The sequence below is a fragment of the Aquarana catesbeiana genome, linkage group LG11 (assembly GCF_042186555.1).
Source record: "Aquarana catesbeiana isolate 2022-GZ linkage group LG11, ASM4218655v1, whole genome shotgun sequence".
In the NCBI taxonomy this organism is placed as follows: Eukaryota; Metazoa; Chordata; class Amphibia; order Anura; family Ranidae; genus Aquarana; species Aquarana catesbeiana.
The window spans coordinates 147338633-147359234 of NC_133334.1; positions in this window are offsets into that span (position 1 = coordinate 147338633).

The window sequence follows — 20602 nt, forward strand, 5'->3', positions numbered from 1 at the left end:
TGCATAAACCCACAAGGAGCGTGGATCGTAACCATCAGAGGATACAGAGGCATGTTATCCTTTGTATAGATAGTGAAAAGCGGGACGGAGTAGGTCAACGCATATCAATACTCTTCAAATAGGGAACTGGATCTAGCCGAATTCCCACTGCAGGGGACACCGACGGATGTCATCATTCGACCAGTGAGATCGCGGCCGCACCAGCGAATCATCACTGGAATAGTCATGTGACGGCGTCAGTGAGCGTCAGACGTGCTTACGTTTCTCCGCCATGCGACGGAATAGCGTCACAGCCTCGTCATCTGGTCACATGGCACAGCATCAATGGTAGGGACTCTTCCTGAGGCTCAAAAATGTGATGGTCACAGAATTACATCTCCAGTGTTACGTCACATTTTTAGAGCAATATATCAAGGAACAGATGGTCCCGCGGGGCCTACGCTGGGAAATTTATCTACAGCAGGGTGAATTAGACCTGGAGGTGTGGTTCAAGTATTTCAACGAGGCAGGGATCAAAATTCTCGGTTTCCTAGTGGAGAGAAAACAAGCTACATTAACTGCAATAGATAAGGAGATTAGGGATTTGAAGGATAAACTCACTCCCTCAATTAGTACTCCAGAATACGTTTCCCTTTCTACAAACCTTAGAAATCATCTTGAAAAAGAGGAAAGGGACCAGAGGAGTAAAAAACAGAAAAAATACATTCGGGATATTAATGATTATGAGGCCCATTCTGTTTTTAATTGGCAGACCAAGGTAACTACAAGCCCAGGCCCATCTAACGGCGCTCTGCCAATGGAAACCTCTGTGCCCACAGCCCAGATAGAAGGTTGATCTATGAACCACCACCTCCTCCCCCTACCCCGGGACCTTCGGGGAATAGGGATTTTGCTCATACCCCCCGGAATAAAGCCTACCATCAAGGAGAGAAAATAAGGGGTAGACATCCCTCTTATAATAGGGGTAGAGGTAATTATTATGGAAATCCTGGCAATTCATACCATTCTGAGTATCAGGGTGGGTCAGAACACGGAGGGATGACGGACCTAAATATGGAAGAGGTGGCTACTCGCAAGGTACACCTATATGTACCCACGATCGATATGCCCCTCTTCGGGATGAAGGCTCTTATGATTCACACTATGATTCATACTCTTATATGAACCAAGAGGACGAGGAGCATTCTAGAATCCCTTATAACTATAACCATAATTATCCAGGACAGTCCCAACATCAGGATTTTCACAAGCCCACCCCCAATCACTCAGGAAACCTAAAACCAAACGAGGCTCCAGAGGGGGGTGGAGCATCCAAAAGAAAAAAAAGAGAACACAGTAGGAGCAGGGATTTTTATTCTAAGTACAGTTATGCAGCGTACACACGACCGGTCTTTCTGGCAGACTAGGTCCAATGGTCTTCCCGACGGACTTCCGGCGGACTTCCGAATGGACTCGCCTACACACGATTCAGGAGGGGGGCCGCTCACTTGTCCCCACCCCCTTTCCTGACCGCCCCCCGCCCGTAGACCCCGACAACCAACGGCCAGGGTTGTCGGGAAGAGGCCCTTGTCCTCATCAACATGGGGACAAGGTGCTTTGGGGGAGGGGGCTGCAGGGTGCCCCCCTCCCCCAAAGCACCCACCCCCCATGTTGAGGGCATGAGCCCTGGTACGGTTCAGGAGAGGGGGCGCTCGCTCGTCCCCACCCCCTTTCCTGACCGGCCGGGCTGCGTGGTCGGATAAGAGTCTGGTATGGATTTTGGGGACTCCTATGCCATTTATTCGGTGTAGGGGGTTCCCCTTAAAATCCATACCAGATGACATTGTCGCCCCTTTCTCGCACTCGCTGCAATAGGAAAATGTGTTTTTCCTATTGCAGCAAGCACGAGATTATACCCTGTCACCAAGAACCAGCGTGATAGGATTGCGCTGGAAACATTCTCGCGGGCACGTGCTATAGCTGCCCTTGCGTCGTATTTGGTCCATCTGACCAGCATGCAGACAAACGGGCTTCCCGGAGTTCCGGCGGAAAGATTTGAAGCATGTTTCAAATCTAAAGTCCGGCGGATTTTCAACCGAAAAGGTCCGTCGGAAGTCCGATGAAGCCCACACACGGTCGGATTGTCCGCCGGATTCGGTCCGTCGGACCAGTCCGGTGGAAAAGTCCGCTCGTGTGTATGCTGCATTCCCCGCAGTGGGTATTCAGCAAGATCCGGTTCCCTATTTGAAGAGTATTAATATGCGTTGACCTACCCCGTCCCGCTTTTCACTATCTATACAAAGGCTATCATGCCTCTGTATCCTCTGATGGTTACGATCCAAGCTCCTTGTGGGTTTATGCACTTTCCAAGTGAGGCAAGCAACACATCTATAGACATCCAGTTTCTCTAGTGCATTCAATCCTATTGGTGCACATATTCATTTTTAGTTTTATGAAGGTATACATTTTGTTAGAGGTTTTTTAAATACTGCATACATTTGGTTTTTGTGTTTATTCAGCTCTGAATGAGATAGAGGCTTGGAGGGCATACCCTTTGAACTTCCCTCCGGTCCCTCCCTTTTCTTGGGCGGTCCTTGGTTAGGAAGGTTATTTATTCAGTGGCAATGTGAGGGGACAGAGATATGCCCCTGTTGAAGACCTTTAGTGTTGATACGCGTCGGTCCCAGCATTTACTGCACCCCACATTGCCTTTTATTTGTTTTTATGACTTTGTGATCACTTTTACATTTTTACCATTTTTGATATATTCCAATAAACCTATTGGTTTGACCTGCGCCATTTGGAGCCCTCCTTCTTTTTTCTATGTTTGTCCGTTGGAGCCCATAAAGAGTTATCTTGAGGTACATCTAGCTGAATACTACAGTGCTTTTGGAGTTCGCTGCTGGGAAGCTGAGGAGCCGTTACCGGATCCACCTCCTGCACACAACACCAGACCTAGATCCGGCTGGATCACAAGCCTGTCCAACCCACTGTTGTATAACATGTGGGTCCACAACAGCTGGTAAGAGTACCCATCTTATCACTCTAGAATTACTACAAACAACTTGTTTCTGATGTCTCTTGTTTTGGTACCAACCTGACAGAAAGCAGCTCACCTTATCTAACACTTTTTGGACTTGCTTTATATACCTTTTTTATATTTTCAATTACATTTGTAATACTGGGTAATCCCAACCACGTCTCACTATATGTACTGGCATTTGCACTTTTACAGTCATATTATTATTTGCTGTGTAATCACATATTATTGCACTTTGGCATTTGCAATTTAGAGCGCTACACTATTTTTTCCTATTCCTGTTCAACTTTGTTTGTTTGAGTGTTTAGCAGCCTTTTGTATATTTGTTTAGCGCAGTGTTTTCTCCCCATTACACAGATATTTGAAGCTGCTGGTGTCTCTGGAGTCCCACGGACATCAAGGTGTAGAGTCCTCCAGAGTCTTGCAACTGTGCATAAACCTTCCATTTGGGTACCACTAACCAATGCTCGCAAGCAGAAGCAGCTGCATTGGGCAGAAAAATACATGAAGACTAATTTTAAAACAGTCCTGTTCACTGATGAGTGCCATGCAACCCTGGATGGTCCAGATTGATGGAGTAGTGGATGGTTGGTGGACGGCCACCCTGTTCCAACAAGGCTGTCACGTCAGCAAGGTGGTGGTGGAGTCATGTTTTGGGCCGGAATCATGGGAAGAGAGCTGGTTGGCCTCTTTAGGGTCCCAGAAGGTGTAAAGATGACCTCTGCAAAGTATGTGGAGTTCCTGACTGACCACTTCTTTCCCTGGTACAGAAGGAAGAACTATGCTTTCTGTAATAAAATCATCTTCATGCATGACAATGCACCATCTCATGCTGCAAAGAATACCTCTGCATCAATGGCTGCTATGGGAATAAAAGGAGAGAAAGTCATGATGTGGCCTCCATCCTCCCCTGACCTCAATCCTATTGAGAACCTTTGGAACATCCTCAAGCAAAAGATCTATGAGGGTGGGAGGCAGTTTACATCCAAACAGCAGCTCTGGTAGGCTATTCTGACATCTTGCAAACAAATTCAAGCAGAAACTGTCCAAAAATTCAATGGATGCAAGACTTGTGAAGCTGCTATCAAATAAGGGGTCCTATGTTAAAATGTAACATGACCTGTTAAAATGTTTAAAAAGTTAAAATGTTGTTCAAAGTTTGATTGAAATAGATTTTGATTTCAGTAAATATGCTGCAAACACAACAAATGACAATTTTTAGTTCTTTACAACCTATAAAGTGTTTTGAAACTTACTGTGCGTAATAATTTGGAACAGTACATTGTAAGTTTTTTATTTTGAAAAAAAACTGTTATCATTAGGAGGTTTGTTCAATAAAATTTGAATTGTACTCTTAATAGCATGAGAATTATGCTGACTGTTGTTTACATCAATTATTTAGGTAAATGAGAAAAATATCATTGGCATAATAATTTGGAACAGGGTGTAATCCACCATGCAGCAGATGATATCCCTGAGGGGATCGGTGTCCCTCCCTTTAGGTCTGAGAGCCCTTTGAATCCTTTCCATCTCAACTGCTGTCTGAGCAGGCCTATCAAGGAGCTCATTGAACAGGCCTGTAACTGTAGTAGTAAGCTGCTCAGCTTCCACCGATTCAGATACGCCACAGGCCCGCAGATTATGGTGCCTGCCCCTGTTATCCAAATCCTCCATGTGGCATTGGAGGTCTCTAAGTTGTGAGGTGTTGGCATCTACCTTTTGTCTCACCCGGTAGAGGACCGTATCATGTTGTGTGGTGACCTTCTCCACCTCGTGGACCCTGTCAGCAGTGCATGTATGTCCAGGCGCATATCAGAGATGGCTGCAGATAGAGTATCCTTGATATCTGCGGCAATCGTGTGCAAGTCCTGCAGGCTTAGGTGCTGTTAGGGAGGGACACTGGTCTCTCCTGGACCTACTGTTTAGAGTGTGAGTGGCACTTCAGTCAGTGGTGGGGTTGCTGCCTGTGTTCATCCGTGGTGGGAAGATGCCATATTGTTCCTCTGAGTATGGAACAGCTAGCTCCAGGATAGTCTGGCTCAGGCCCCCGTTGTGTTCTCGGGGGAGCCGGAGCGAGAGGCAGAGGACGTGTGGGTAGTTTTTCCCATGTTCGTCCATGCGTTTAGAGCAGTGTATACCTCCTGAAGGAGATTGTAGAGGACCTGTAGCGGCGGGAGCTCTGGCTTTAAGCAGCCATCTTCCGGCGATGTCAAACTACGCCCCCAGAAGTCTTCCTCTTCCTTCTGCTGTTCTGCCTCAAGTGACCTGTCCATGATTCCATGAAGCGTGTGCTCCAGTAGGAAGACTAAAGGGACAGTGTCACTGATGCATGCATTGTCACTGCTCACCATCCTTGTGACCTCCTCAAATGGCGACAGGACAGTGCATGCATCCACAGTGCATGCATCCTTAAACAGTAGCCACCAGTGGTGTGGCAAAAAGAAGCCAAGCTCCCCTGAGCCTATTCTGGTGCCATACTCACGCAGGTACTCATTGATTGCCCTCTGCTGTGTGTGCAGCCGCTGCAGGATTGTCAATGTTGAGTTCCACCTGGTGAGCATGTCACAAATGAGGCCTGCCTGAGAAGATCTTGTAAGCCTGGGTACCTAGTCAAGAAATGCCGCACTACCAAATTCAGGATGTGTGCCAAGCATGGAACATGTGTCAAGTGTCCCTGTCAGAGGACGGAGAGAAGGTTGGTGCCATTGTCACATACAACTATTCCTGGCTCAAGCTGCCATGGCGTCAACCACCTCTGAACCTGCCTCTGCAGAGCTGACAGAATCTCTGCCCCGTGTGACTCCTGTCCCCTAGACAGACCAACTGAAGCACCGCATCTTTTAGCCTGACTGCTTGTGTAGCCCTTGAATGCTTAGGGAGCACTGCTAGTTCAGAGGACAATTCAGCAGAAGAGGCCATAGAGGAAGAAGAAGAGGAAGGGTGGAGCAGACAGATGTGGCAGAATCACCACCAACTTTTTGGAGGCGTGGTGTGGAACAAGCTTCAGCACTGTCCTGCATCCTTCCCAGCTGCCAGCAGAGTTACCCAAAACGCCGTGAAGGAAATGTAACATCCCTGATCATGCCTGCTGGACCATGAGTCAGCGGTAATGTGAAACTTGCTGCTGACCGCCCTGTCCAATGAGGCCAAAACATTGCCTTCCACATGAAGGTAGAGAGCTGTAGTGGCCTTAAGTAAAAAGAAATTTATTTTTGGATCCTGCCACTGTGGTATAGTACATTCCACAAATTCACAAAAGAAGGCAGAGTCTACCAGCTGAAAAGGCAGCAGTTGGAGTGCTAGCAATTTGGCCAAGCTAGCATTTAGACACTGAGCATGTGGATGGCTGGGACAGTATTTATTTTTACGGTTCAGCAACTGGGGTAGGGAAATTTGCCTGCTGAAATCAACAGGTGTTGTACTGCTAGCAGATTGGATGCAAGTACTCGTGGCACCTGTTGCTATACCTTTATTTCTCTCAGTTCAGGTTTTTGAGAGGACTTGAGGTATAGTAGGAGTTGAGATCCCAGATGAGGAGCAAGGAGAAATTTGCTTTTTTTATGATGTGGATCTTTCAGGTGCTATTGCCAATGGACTGGATGGCTGGTCTTCGTATGTCTTGTCAAGCATGTGGTATCCAAGCGTGTGGTGTTCTGGCTTAGTTATCCACTCCACCAACTCTTCTGCATGTTTTGGATCAATAACACGGCCAGCAGCAGAAAAAAGGACAAGCGTGCTCCGCCTACAGAGGATGCACCATGTCCGTGAGCACCGCTATTCACTGTAGACACAGAGGCTGCTCACCCTCTTTTTGTGGCCTGTGAGCATCTGCCTTTCCTTGGTGGCCTTCCAGATTCCGTATTATATATATATATATATATATATATATATATATATATATATATATATATATATATATATATATACATATATATACAGTGGGGCAAAAAAGTATTTAGTCAGCCACCAATTGTGCAAGTTCTCCCACTTAAAAAGACGAGAGAGGCCTGTAATTGTCATCATAGGTATACGTCAACTATGAGAGACAAAATGTGGAAACAAATCCAGACAATCACATTGTCTGATTTTTGAAAGAATTTATTTGCAAATTATGGTGGAAAATAAGTATTTGGTCACCTACAAACAAGCAAGGTTTCTGGCTCTCACAGACCTGTATCTTCTTCTTTAACAGGCTCCTCTGTCCTCCACTTATACCTGTATTAATGGCACCTGTTTGAACTTGTTATCAGTATAAAAGACACCTGTCCACAACCTCAAACAGTCACACTCCAAACTCCACTATGGTGAAGACCAAAGAGCTGTCGAAGGACACCAGAAACAGAATTGTAGACCTGCACCAGGCTGGGAAGACTGAATCTGCAATAGGCAAGCAGCTTGGTGTGAAGAAATCAACTGTGGGAGCAATAATTAGAAAATGGAAGACATACAAGACCACTGATAATCTCCCTCGATCTGGGGCTCCACGCAAGATCTCACCCCATGGGGTCAAAATGATCACAAGAACGGTGAGCAAAAATCCCAGAACCACATGGGGGGACCTAGTGAATGACCTGCAGAGAGCTGGGACCAACGTAACAAAGGCTACCATCAGTAACACACTACGCCGCCAGGGACTCAGATCCTGCAGTGTCAGACGTGTCCCCCTGCTTAAGCCAGTACATGTCCGGGCCCGTCTGAGGTTTGCTAGAGAGCATTTGGATGATCCAGAAGAGGATTGGCAGAATGTCATGTGGTCAGATGAAACCAAAGTAGAACTGTTTGGTAGAAACACAACTCGTTGTGTTTGGAGGAGAAAGAATGCTGAGTTTAAACCAAAGAACACCATACCTACTGTGTAGCATGTGGGTGGCAACATCATGCTTTGGGGCTGTTTCTCTGCAAAGGGAACAGGACGACTCATCCGTGTACATGAAAGAATGAATGGGGCCATCATGAGATTTTGAGTGCAAACCTTCTCCCATCAGCAAGGGCATTGAAGATGAAACGTGGCTGGGTCTTTCAGCATGACAATGATCCCAAACACACCGCCCGGGCAATGAAGGAGTGGCTTCGTAAGAAGCATTTCAAGGTCCTGGAGTGGCCTAGCCAGTCTCCAGATCTCAACCCCATAGAAAACCTTTGGAGGGTGTTGAAAGTCCGTGTTGCCCAGCGACAGCCCCAAAAGATCACTGCTCTAGAGGAGATCTGCATGGAGGAATGGGCCAACATACCAGCAACAGTGTATGACAACCTTGTGAAGACTTACAGAAAACGTTTGACCTCTGTCGTTGCCAACAAAGGATATATAACAAAGTATTGAGATGAACTTTTGATCTTGACCGAATACTTATTTTCCTCCATAATTTATAAATAAATTCTTTCAAAAATCAGACAATGTGCTTGTCTGGATTTGTTTCCACATTTTGTCTCTCATAGTTGAGGTATACCTATGATGACAATTACAGGCCTCTCTCATCTTTTTAAGTGGGAGAATTTGCACAATTGGTGGCACACTAAATACTTTTTTGCCCCACTATATATATATATATATATATATATATATAATGTACACTGCCTGCACTGTAATATATACTGTACATTGCCTGCTCTGTATTATATACTGTACACTGCCTGCACTGTAATATATATTCTTCACTGCCTGCACTCTTTATATATACACACTACACTGACTTCAAGCTCTATCCACTAACTAACCTACCTAATCTATCTCCAGTACTCGACACCACACTACATATGGCCGCCGTGTAAGAAGCCTTATATAGTGTGGGGCATGGTCTTAGCCCCTGAGTCATGATTGGGCAAAGGCACCCTGCCTTTGGCCTATCATAGCTCTCACAGAAAATTGTGCTGTGATTGGCCAAAGCATGCAGATCAGGTCCATGCTTTGGCCAATCAGCAGCCATCAATGCATTATGGGGCGCTTGTCGGCATGCGAACGTCCCGCGAGCGCCCCCACATGTTTATTTGTTCTGCAAACAAAAAACCATCCCTAAAATAGATGTTGTGTTAGTTTTATGTTCTTTGGGTTGTATCTGAAGTGTATTCTCTAAGTATAGTTTTTTTTCTGCTTCTTATGCAGCGTACACATGGTCGGACTTTTTGACTGGGCCAATGTCAGGAGACTTAATTGACCAGACTGTGTGGACTGCACAGAGATAACCCAAACGCATGTAAATGAATAAATAATATTTATTAAAAATAAGTGATAAACCAGAAAATACAAACAGTGCAAAACCAACACAACAAACCCACAGCAAACAATAGTATATACAGCAAGGGGCAATACCGGAATCACAGATGTCAGCCAGGCCAGGGTCATATACAGCAGGTAAGCAGGAACAAGGGATAAACCAGAAGCATAAACGTTAGCCAAGCCAGGGTCATACACAGGAGGTCAGCAGATGGGTAAGGATGGGAAACCAGCAGGAAGGGGAGAGGATGGATGGTAAAGCTGCAGGGTAGGGATCCAAGGGAATCAGGAGGGACAAGAACAGGATGGGCCTGGGATAGGGATCGGATCGGATCAGAGCAGAGCAGAGCAGAGCGGGACAGAGCAGGTTCACAAACAGGATACAGGCAGCAAGGTCAAGGCACAGGGAGAAAGATACCAAGGCAAACCTATGAGGGCTTGCCGGGTATTTATAAGGCTGTGGTAATTGACCTCATGTCACAGCTGAGCGCAGTGTGTGCTGTTTGCTCCACACTGCCAGAGTGCACCCGCTGGTTGACACCGGTACTACGTCCCAAGGATGCAACAGTGCCACCAGCAGGAGAGACCTCTTACTGCAGGTCCTAGGTGTTGGAAGACACCTGCTGATGGACACTGGTACTGCGATCCAAGAGACCGATAGCGCCACCAACGGGTAAACCCTCTCATGACAGTACCCCCCCCTAAAGGAGCGGCCTCCGGACGCTCCAACAAGGTGCATCTGTCCAAAGTTCATGGCCTCCAACCGAACAGATGAGGGCACATCAGGCCGGGCATCGGGTACATCAAACTGGACGGTGGGTACGTCTGAGATGACAGTGGGCACATCCGAGCAGACGGCTGGCATGTCAGAGTCATTGAGCTGGGCGGCGGACGGGAACAACTTGAGCAGGGCAGCAGACGGGAACAACTTGAGCAGGGCAGCAGACGGGAACAACTTGAGCAGGGCAGCAGACGGGAACAACTTGAGCAGGGCAGCAGACGGGAACAACTTGAGCAGGGCAGCAGACGGGAACAACTTGAGCAGGGCAGCAGACGGGAACAACTTGAGCAGGGCAGCAGACGGGAACAACTTGAGCAGGGCAGCAGACGGGAACAACTTGAGCAGGGCAGCAGACGGGAACAACTTGAGCAGGGCAGCAGACGGGAACAACTTGAGCAGGGCAGCAGACGGGAACAACTTGAGCAGGGCAGCAGACGGGAACAACTTGAGCAGGGCAGCAGACGGGAACAACTTGAGCAGGGCAGCAGACGGGAACAACTTGAGCAGGGCAGCAGACGGGAACAACTTGAGCAGGGCAGCAGACGGGAACAACTTGAGCAGGGCAGCAGACGGGAACAACTTGAGCAGGGCAGCAGACGGGAACAACTTGAGCAGGGCAGCAGACGGGAACAACTTGAGCAGGGCAGCAGACGGGAACAACTTGAGCAGGGCAGCAGACGGGAACAACTTGAGCAGGGCAGCAGACGGGAACAACTTGAGCAGGGCAGCAGACGGGAACAACTTGAGCAGGGCAGCAGACGGGAACAACTTGAGCTGGGCAGCAGGCTCCGGGTCATCGAGCTGGGCAGCAGGCTCCGGGTCATCGAGCTGGGCAGCAGGCTCCGGGTCATCGAGCTGGGCAGCAGGCTCCGGGTCATCGAGCTGGGCAGCAGGCTCCGGGTCATCGAGCTGGGCAGCAGGCTCCGGGTCATCGAGCTGGGCAGCAGGCTCCGGGTCATCGAGCTGGGCAGCAGGCTCCGGGTCATCGAGCTGGGCAGCAGGCTCCGGGTCATCGAGCTGGGCAGCAGGCTCCGGGTCATCGAGCTGGGCAGCAGGCTCCGGGGCATCGAGCTGGGCAGCAGGCTCCGGGGCATCGAGCTGGGCAGCAGGCTCCGGGGCATCGAGCTGGGCAGCAGGCTCCGGGGCATCGAGCTGGGCAGCAGGCTCCGGGGCATCGAGCTGGGCAGCAGGCTCCGGGGCATCGAGCTGGGCAGCAGGCTCCGGGGCATCGAGCTGGGCAGCAGGCTCCGGGTCATCGAGCTGGGCAGCAGGCTCCGGGTCATCGAGCTGGGCAGCAGGCTCCGGGTCATCGAGCTGGGCAGCAGGCTCTGGAACATTGGGCCGAACAGCGAGCACCATAAGGGCAGGCCGGATTACAGGCACCGGCTCAGCAAGCTGGGTAACGGACCCCGGCCCAGTGGGCTGGGTAACAGGCCCCGACTCAGCGAGCTGGACACCAGGCACTGGTTTGGCAAGCCGGATAACGGATACTGGCTTGACAGGCCAAGTGACGGACTTCGGTTTAGCAGACTGGGTAACGGGCACCAGTTCAGCAAACTGGGTAACGGGCACCAGTTCAGCAGACTGGGTAACGGGCACCAGTTCAGCAGACTGGGTAACGGGCACCAGTTCAGCAGACTGGGTAACGGGCACCAGTTCAGCAGACTGGGTAACGGGCACCAGTTCAGCAGACTGGGTAACGGGCACCAGTTCAGCAGACTGGGTAACGGGCACCGCTTCAGCAGGCTGAGACACGGGCACCGATTCAGCAGGCTGAGACACGGGCACCGAAACTCCAGGCTGAAACACGGGCACCGAAACTCCAGGCTGAAACACGGGCACCGAAACCTCAGGTTGGGACACGGGCACCGAAACCTCAGGTTGGGACACCAACATCACGACATCAGGCTGGAAGACAGGTACCAGGATATCAGGCTGGAGGATGGACACATCAAACCGGAAAGCAGGCTCACCAGGCTGAACAGTGGGCACATCAGGCAGAACAACAGGTACATCGGAGTCAGTAGTCGCTGGAGCGTCAGACTGGAACATGGACACTGGGATTTCAGGCTGAGCAGCAGGCACTGGGACCTCAAACTGGGCAGCGGACACAGGCATTGGCACAACTGGCTGAGTAGCAGACACTGGCACATCAGGCTGGAAAGCGGACTGGGAAGCCGGCACCGAGACATCAGACCAGGCAGCGGGTGCTGGAACTTTAGACTGGGCAGCAGACACAGGCGCTGGCACATCGGGCAGAACAGCAGGTACATCGGACTGGTCAATAGTCGCTGGGGCGTCAGACTGGAACATGGACACTGGGATTTTGGGCTGGAAGGCAAGCTTCAAGACATCCGGCTGGAAGGCAGGCGCATCAGACTGGAGAGCGGGCACACCAGACTGGAAGGTGGGCACACCAGACTGGAAGGCAGAAACCAAGACATCAGGCTGAAAAGCAAGCTTCGGGACATCAGGCTGGGAGGCAGGCATGAAGACATCAGACTGGGGAGCGGGCACAGACTGAAAAGCGGGCACCGGGACTTCAGGCTGGAAGGCAAGCTTCAAGACATCCGGCTGGAAGGCAGGCATATCAGACTGGATTGCAGGTGCATTAGACTGGAGAGCGGGTGCATCAGACTGGAAGGTGGGTACACCAGACTGGAAGGCAGGGACATCAAACTGGACAGCGGGCACAGGCATTGGCACAACAGGTTGAGTAGAAGACACTGGCGCATCAGGCTCGGTAGCAGGCACTGGACTGTCAGGCTGGGTAGCAGGCAGAGGTTTGACAGAATCAGGTGGGTTAGTTGGTGTGGAAGCAAGTTGAGTTACTGGCAGGATCGTGTGGGTAGGAAAGAATTTGTTTCTTTTTTGGTTTAGCCCGTGCAGTCTTGTATGTAGGTGCAGGGCTGAAAGAAAAGAAAGTAGCTGGATCGAAGGAAGACCAAGGAACTGTAGCTAGAGAGGGGTTTTGTGGGACTGTTACAGGTGGAGGAGAAGAGACAGGTGGATTGAAGGCGGGATAGGTGCTACACTTGGAGACTGGGTAGTAGTATTTGGTAGGGGGTTGAGTAAACTGGGCTGTAGCTGAGGTTGTCATAGGCGATGGGGAGACAGATGATTAATGGCAGGGCTGGAATATTGTGGCTTAGCTAAAGACAGGAGATCTGACCACACCTGCAGCACAGGTTGAACAAACGCTGATTCACACACAGCCTGACTAATCAAGGATTGCACCGACTGGATGCAATTAGACAATACTTGCTGTGAACAGGAGGAATAATGTTCCATAAAATAGGCTGGATCATCCTCTAATAACCAAACCAGGGATTCAACTTGGCCATAATTGAAGGGGGGCGAAAAATCATCCCTTCCCTCGGAAATGCATGACAGGGCTGGTTTTGCACATAACTGGATCAGGGGCTGAACATCTTCAAAAGACATATACCCCGATCCACTAGGGAATGAGCTGATCGGATAGTTTCCAACAGCCTGTCACTAGTCCACCCTTTTAAAATCTGGCGACAATATTCACCATCCTCTTCTGCTAGCAGAGAATAATAAAGGATTTCATCGAAATCCATATTAGCAGACCCGATAAACCAGGAAGGTTTCCTCAATGCAGCCACGTCTGGTCAGGAATGGCCTTGGTATACTGTCAGGAGATCTAATTGACCAGACTGTGTGGACTGCACAGAGATAACCCAAACGCATGTAAATGAATAAATAATATTTATTAAAAATAAGTGATAAACCAGAAAATACAAACAGTGCAAAACCAACACAACAAACCCACAGCAAACAATAGTATATACAGCAAGGGGCAATACCGGAATCACAGATGTCAGCCAGGCCAGGGTCATATACAGCAGGTAAGCAGGAACAAGGGATAAACCAGAAGCATAAACGTTAGCCAAGCCAGGGTCATACACAGGAGGTCAGCAGATGGGTAAGGATGGGAAACCAGCAGGAAGGGGAGAGGATGGATGGTAAAGCTGCAGGGTAGGGATCCAAGGGAATCAGGAGGGACAAGAACAGGATGGGCCTGGGATAGGGATCGGAGCAGAGCAGGACAGAGCGGGTTCACAAACAGGCTACAGGCAGCAAGGTCAAGGCACAGGGAGAAAGATACCAAGGCAAGCCTATGAGGGCTTGCCGGGTATTTATAAGGCTGTGGTAATTGACCTCATGTCACAGCTGAGCGCAGTGTGTGCTGTTTGCTCCACACTGCCAGAGTGCACCCGCTGGTTGACACCGGTACTACGGCCCAAGGATGCAACAGTGCCACCAGCAGGAGAGACCTCTTACTGCAGGTCCTAGGTGTTGGAAGACACCTGCTGATGGACACTGGTACTGCGATCCAAGAGACCGATAGCGCCACCAACGGGTAAACCCTCTCATGACAGCCAACGGACCAAATCCGGCCAACAATTCGATCGTGTTTGGGCTTCACCGGACCGCAAAGTGAGGAAGTACGGGAATGAAATTTCGATATTCGGTAAGGTATAAGACACCACCATTGTAGTATTTTGTGGGTGAGTAGTCTAATACATTTGGTCGCGGCATAAGTGATGCTCAGTGCTGTTTGCCATTGTTCTATGGATGATGTGTCTATGTCCCGTTCTCATGCTTTAATGGATGTGGCTTTTGTGAATTCATTTTTATTATTCAAGGTGTTATAGAACAATGAAATGCCCTTGATATTTGTGAGGGGATTCATAAGGTACAAGACCACTCTCCATGGAAGTATCGTGGAGATTCGAGGATTACTGTGGAGGAAGTGGAGGATTTGAAGGTATCGATATTGGTCATGTCTATGTTATATTCCAGTTGTAAAGCTCTAAATGTTTTCGGTGTAGGGACAACCATTAGGTCCTTTACTACTTCAATGCCTTTGGATACCCAGTGTGAAATATGTAGGTCTGGAATGATCAAGGCTAGATTTAATATGGTTAGTGGAAGGGTTTTGGTTGCATCGCCTAGACATTGTGTGGATGAGAGGGTCCTCCATGCTTGTAGTGTAGCTAGTATCGTGGGTGACAGGGTTGTGTTTGTGTGTGTATGGAGATTGCTAGCTAAAAGTAGGGCATATAAGTTCTTAATTGGGGCCTGCAGTGCCTCTAGTTCTAACCATCTGGAACTATGTGCTTGAAGGAACCAAGACTTCACCTGAGACAGAATCAAAGCTGTGTGGTAGTCTTTAATTAATAGACATGTGCGATTAGTTTCGTACGAATCAAAAATTCGTACAAATTTCCAGAAATTCGAACATTTGTATGAATCCGAAATACAAATTTTTATGCATACGAATTCTGTACGAAATTTCGTTTATGAATTTCGGATCCAAATTCATAACGAAAATTCGTAATTGTTACGAAAAGTTAACAAACCTAAAAGTTAGAAACCCAGGAAGTCAGCACAGCACAGGGATGGTGGGAACCGCTTATAACGATAAATTCATCATAACGAAAATTCGTAATTTTTACGAAAAGTTAACAAACCTAAAAGTTAAAACCCCAGGAACTCAGCACAGCACAGGGATGTTGGAACCCCTCATAATGGGCACAGCGGGTGTACACTCAGACCCGTTACCTCAGCACAGGGCTGGTGGGAACCCTATGGGAATTTCTATGCTTACGAATTTTATACGAAATACAAAATTTCGTTTACTAATTTCGGATCCAAATTAAAAGAAACGTGACTGGTGTTTTGTTCAGCAATCAGAGGAAGTCAGCACAGCACAGTGATGGTGGGAACCCCTCATAATGGGCACAGCGGGTGTACACTCAGACCCGGGAACTCAGCACAGGGATGGTGGGAACCCATCATAATGGACACAGCAGGTGTACAGACCTGGGAACTCAGCACAGGGATGGTGGGAAGACTATGGGAATTTCTATGCTTACAAATTTTATACGAAATATGAAATTTCGTTAATGAATTTCGGAATTTTGGATCCAAATTCTGTTACAACAGAAACGTGACTGGTGTTTTGTTCACCAATCAGAGGAAGTCAGCACAGCACAGGGATGGTGGGAACCCCTCATAATGATAAATTCATCATAACAAACTTTCGTTATTTTGCGAAAAGTTTACGAATCTAACGAAAATTCATATTTCGTACAAATCCGAATTGAATTTCAGACACGAATTACGAAATACGAATTCATTTTCGTACGAAACAAATTTATTGACGGTGCATATGTCTAATAATTAATACATGTCCCACTCCCCGGCTTTCCTTGACGTTATTAGTTTTTCAAATGCGCATCTAGCCCTTTTACCTTACCACAGATACTTGTTTATCATGGATTGGCCACTGAGGAAGAAGAAATGTGGGATCGGGATTGGTAGGGTCCTGAACAAATAAAGCAACTGTGGTAGCACTATCATCTTGAACGCTGCCAGACGACCTGACCATGACAGCTCTACCTTAGCAATGTCCTTAAGACTCTTACCAAGTGATCTAAGGAATGAGGTGTAATTGGTCACAACTAAGTTCTCGGTGGATGCTGTCAACGTTATCCCCAAATATTTTATCCCCTTGTTCTGCCAGGTATATGGAAACCTCAAGCTAAGTTTCTTTTGCAGAGGTGGATCAAGGCCCACGCCCATAATATATGATTTACTCTCATTAACTTTGTAGTATGATATCCAATTAAACAGTGTAACGAAGCAAGGGAAGTCTCCATGTCCGTGAGTATCATTATAATAACATCTGCAAATAAACTGATGATATGGGTTGAGTTATTTAGTGAGAATCCTTTGATTTTTTTGTTTCCAAGCAGACTGCGTATTGTAGACAGTGGACAAACTTTTTTTTTTTTAAACCCCGGATGCTGCTTCCATTTGATTGGATGGACGTTAAGTGATCTATTATCCTATACTAGGAGCTCCAACATGTGCTGGCTCAGACTCTCTCTAGTCACCCTTAATACCAATTTATTGCCTCCCCCTTTCCGTTTCCTTTTTTTTTTCTACTTATTCCCTTTCCAACCCCCCCACCCTTTTTTTTTTTTCTTGGGATAAGGCCTTCTCCACGCCACCCTGTTTTTTCTTTGGGATGACGTTGGAGAAAGGCAGGAAGGGAGTATTAACGACCGGGATGTGTGTTTTTGTTAATTGTTCATACACATTGGGGGTCATTTACTATAGCGCTATGGCGCTAATTCGCGCAAATTGCCACAAATTAGCGCTAATTTGCGGCAATTTAGCGCGAATTAGCGTTAATAGCGCTAATTTGTGCTAAAACGGTATTCACTATAGTGCTGGTGAGAAAATACTCCCAAAATCGAATTTACTATAGCTCCCTGAAACTAAATAGCGCCCAAACCCTTACTCTGCTAAAACCTAGAGAATTGCACATGGAAATAATGTTTAGAGCATGATATAATTGCCTAAATGGTACTGAAATATGCGGTATATTATTTAAAGATTATCTGCTTTTAAACTGTGTGAAAAAAGTGATTTCTACACTGAAATATCTTTAAAAGTCTGAAAAGTGAAAAATTCCCCGTTTTGGACAACTAGGTGCATGCTCAGACCTGAATATAACTCTCATTTTAACTCAAGTGTCTTTTTTACCCAAAGCTATAGTAAACACCAAAATGTAATTCCCCAAAAATTTGAGGGTAATATTCTACTCTCACCCACAAAAAAAACACCAAATATCACAGAATAAATCAAGAAGAATAACTCTTGAGTAATGTAATTCCATCACCTGTATGTCCATAGAAATGCAGTATTTATGTGTATTTATGTGTAGTTATGTGTAGGAGTGTCTCACATGTGGCAGCTCTGTGGCTTAGCGGTTAGAACTTCTGCTTAGTATCTCTGAGGGTCTGGGTTCAAATCCCAACCGTGTTACTTCATGTAGAGAAGTTGTCTCATCTCCCAGGTCCTATAACTATGTCTAAATGTAGTAGTTATGTTTAGTAGGGTTCCACCACCATTGTAAGTCTTTTCCAGATACACTATATAGCCAAAAGTATTGGGACGCCTGCCTTTACACACACATGAACTTTAATGGCAGCCCAGTCTTAGTCCGTAGGGTTAAAATTTGATTTGGCCCACCCTTTGCAGCTAGAACAGCTTCTGGGAAGGCTGTCCACAAGGTTTAGTGTGCCTATGGGAATGTTTGATCATTCTTCCAGAAGTGCATTTGTGAGGCCAGGCACTGATGTTGGATGAGAAGGCCTGGCTCGCAGTCTCTACTCTAATTCAGCCAAAGGGTGTTCTATCGGGTTGAGGCCAGGACTCTGTGCAGGCCAGTCAAGTTTCTCCACCCCAAACTTGCTCATCCATGTCTTTATGGACCTTGCTTTGTGTACTGGTGTGCAGTCATGTTGGAACAGGAAGGGGCTTTCCCCAAACTGTTCCCACAAAGTTGGGAGCATGAAATTGTCCAAAATGTCTTGGTATGCTGACGCCTTAAGAGTTCCCTTAACTGGAACTAAGAGGCCAAGCCCAACCCCTGAAAAACTACCCCGCACCATAATCCCCCTCCACCAAATCAATTGGACCAGTGCACAAAGCAAGGTCCATAAAGACATGGATCAGTGATTTTGGGGAGGAGGAACTTGACTGGCCTGCACAGAGTCCTGACCTCAACACAACAGAACACCTTGGGGATGAATTAGAGAGGAGACTGTAGGTCAGGCCTTCTCATCCAACATCAGCGCCTGACCTCACAAATGCACTTGGAAGAATGGTCAAACATTCCCATAGACACACTCCTAAACCTTGTGGACAAGAAGAGTTGAAGCTGTTATAGCTGCAAAGGGTGGGCCAAATGAGTTTTGAACCCAATACTAATACTGGGATGCCATTACAGTTCATGTGTGTTTAAAGGCAGGCATCCCAATACTTAGGCCAATATACTGTATATTGCTTGTGACACTGAGCATGGCTATGGACTTAGGGCTGGTTCACACCACAGAGATGCAGAGAACATGTGTGGGGCTGCCTGGTGGCTAAGTGGGTAGCAGTTCTGTCTAGCAGCACCTGGAACATTGGTTCAATTCCCCAACATGCTAACGCTTGTGTTGAAGTTTATATCTTCTCCCTGTCTGGGGTTGCTCACCACAATCCAAAGACATGCTGGCATCTTATTTGTCTCCTGTCAAAATAGGTTCTAATGTAAGAAAGTGAATTTTGGACTTTATATTGGATGCTCATTGCAGCCAGGGACTGATGTTAATGTTTATTAGCACTAATCATGCCCAGGGACTTGGACATTTCAAATTTTAGGGTTTACACTGCACAGGTACATATGCTTAGAAAACCGTTGCTTTGTTTATGTGGATGCAAATGGACTTTGATCTTTGGCCTGTAGTTGGAGATTTGATGCACATAGCCAAGGCTAAGGCTGGCCATACATTATACAATTTTCTTGTACAACTTTCCTTTAGATTTACCAAAACCATATAATATGAGGTCAAACCTAAACACTTTCAATTTGTTATCAATCAGGCAGGCCCTTGCACTACATAGTTGAAGGTAAATCTAAAGAAAATTGAATAAGAAAATTGGATGGTGTATGGCCAGCTTAACACAGTTACAAATACTATTATGTGTTCCTGCTCATCAGGTGCAATCACTTTAGACATACATGAAGAGACAGATTGAAAGATACTGGTGGGCGTGTACTTCTATTGGGTGTGTCAGTGTGCTAACAATACAACCTCTCTTATATAAAGACCTGCAGTAGGGGGGTTTGTTTGGCCTGAGAAGGTCAGGTTTTTTTTTGTTGTGAGGGAGAAGGAATGATATTGGGAGAGTTGATGAAATTCATTTTTTCAATCAAAAGTGGGTTTATGTGGCCATGCTGTCAATGTTGTGGGTATTGTTCTTGTCTGATCATGCAAACATCGTTTGGAAGCATCTGCTGACCTACTCTTTTTGATCTTGTTTAATCATGTACACCGAAATGCAGCTTCCAGCAAAACATGGTCACCAATATATGTATGTGTGGATTGTGGGCTGGTGGTGAGTGTTTTGAATAAGTCTTTTGTAATATTATGTTGGAATGCTTTGTAAGAATGACTGTTAAGTATGTTTCTATAATCTTGCAGATAATAATGTGATGTGTTGCCCGCTATACACTGAAATTAAAGCTGTGTCCACTCTAAGGTTTTGTCTAATTTTAGATTGTAAGCTCCTATGAGCAAGGCCCTTAAAATTCCGTTGCTAAATGTAGCACCATATATCCTGTCCAAATTTTTTTGAAGCTAATAAATGTAAATTTATTTTTTTCTGCTGGTAAAATAAAAGTACATTATTGAGCTTTTGGTGTGTGTGTGTGTGTGTGTGTGTGTGTTTGTTTTTCCCTTCTACTTTTCTTTCTCTTTAGTTTTTGTGGGTGGTGGTTTTGGGAAAGTGCAATATCTCTTATATTTTATTTCAATATGTATTTGTGCACCAAAAAACTAATCTCTTTGCCCTGGTTCACATGCTACTTTGAAATTGCGCTACTTCACTTGAAGCAGCACGATTTCAAAGTCGCAAGGTCAGCGTGATTTCAGGTGGCTTCATACACAAATGTCTATTGAAGTCGCACCTGAAATTGGCAAAAGTAGTGCAGGAACTACTT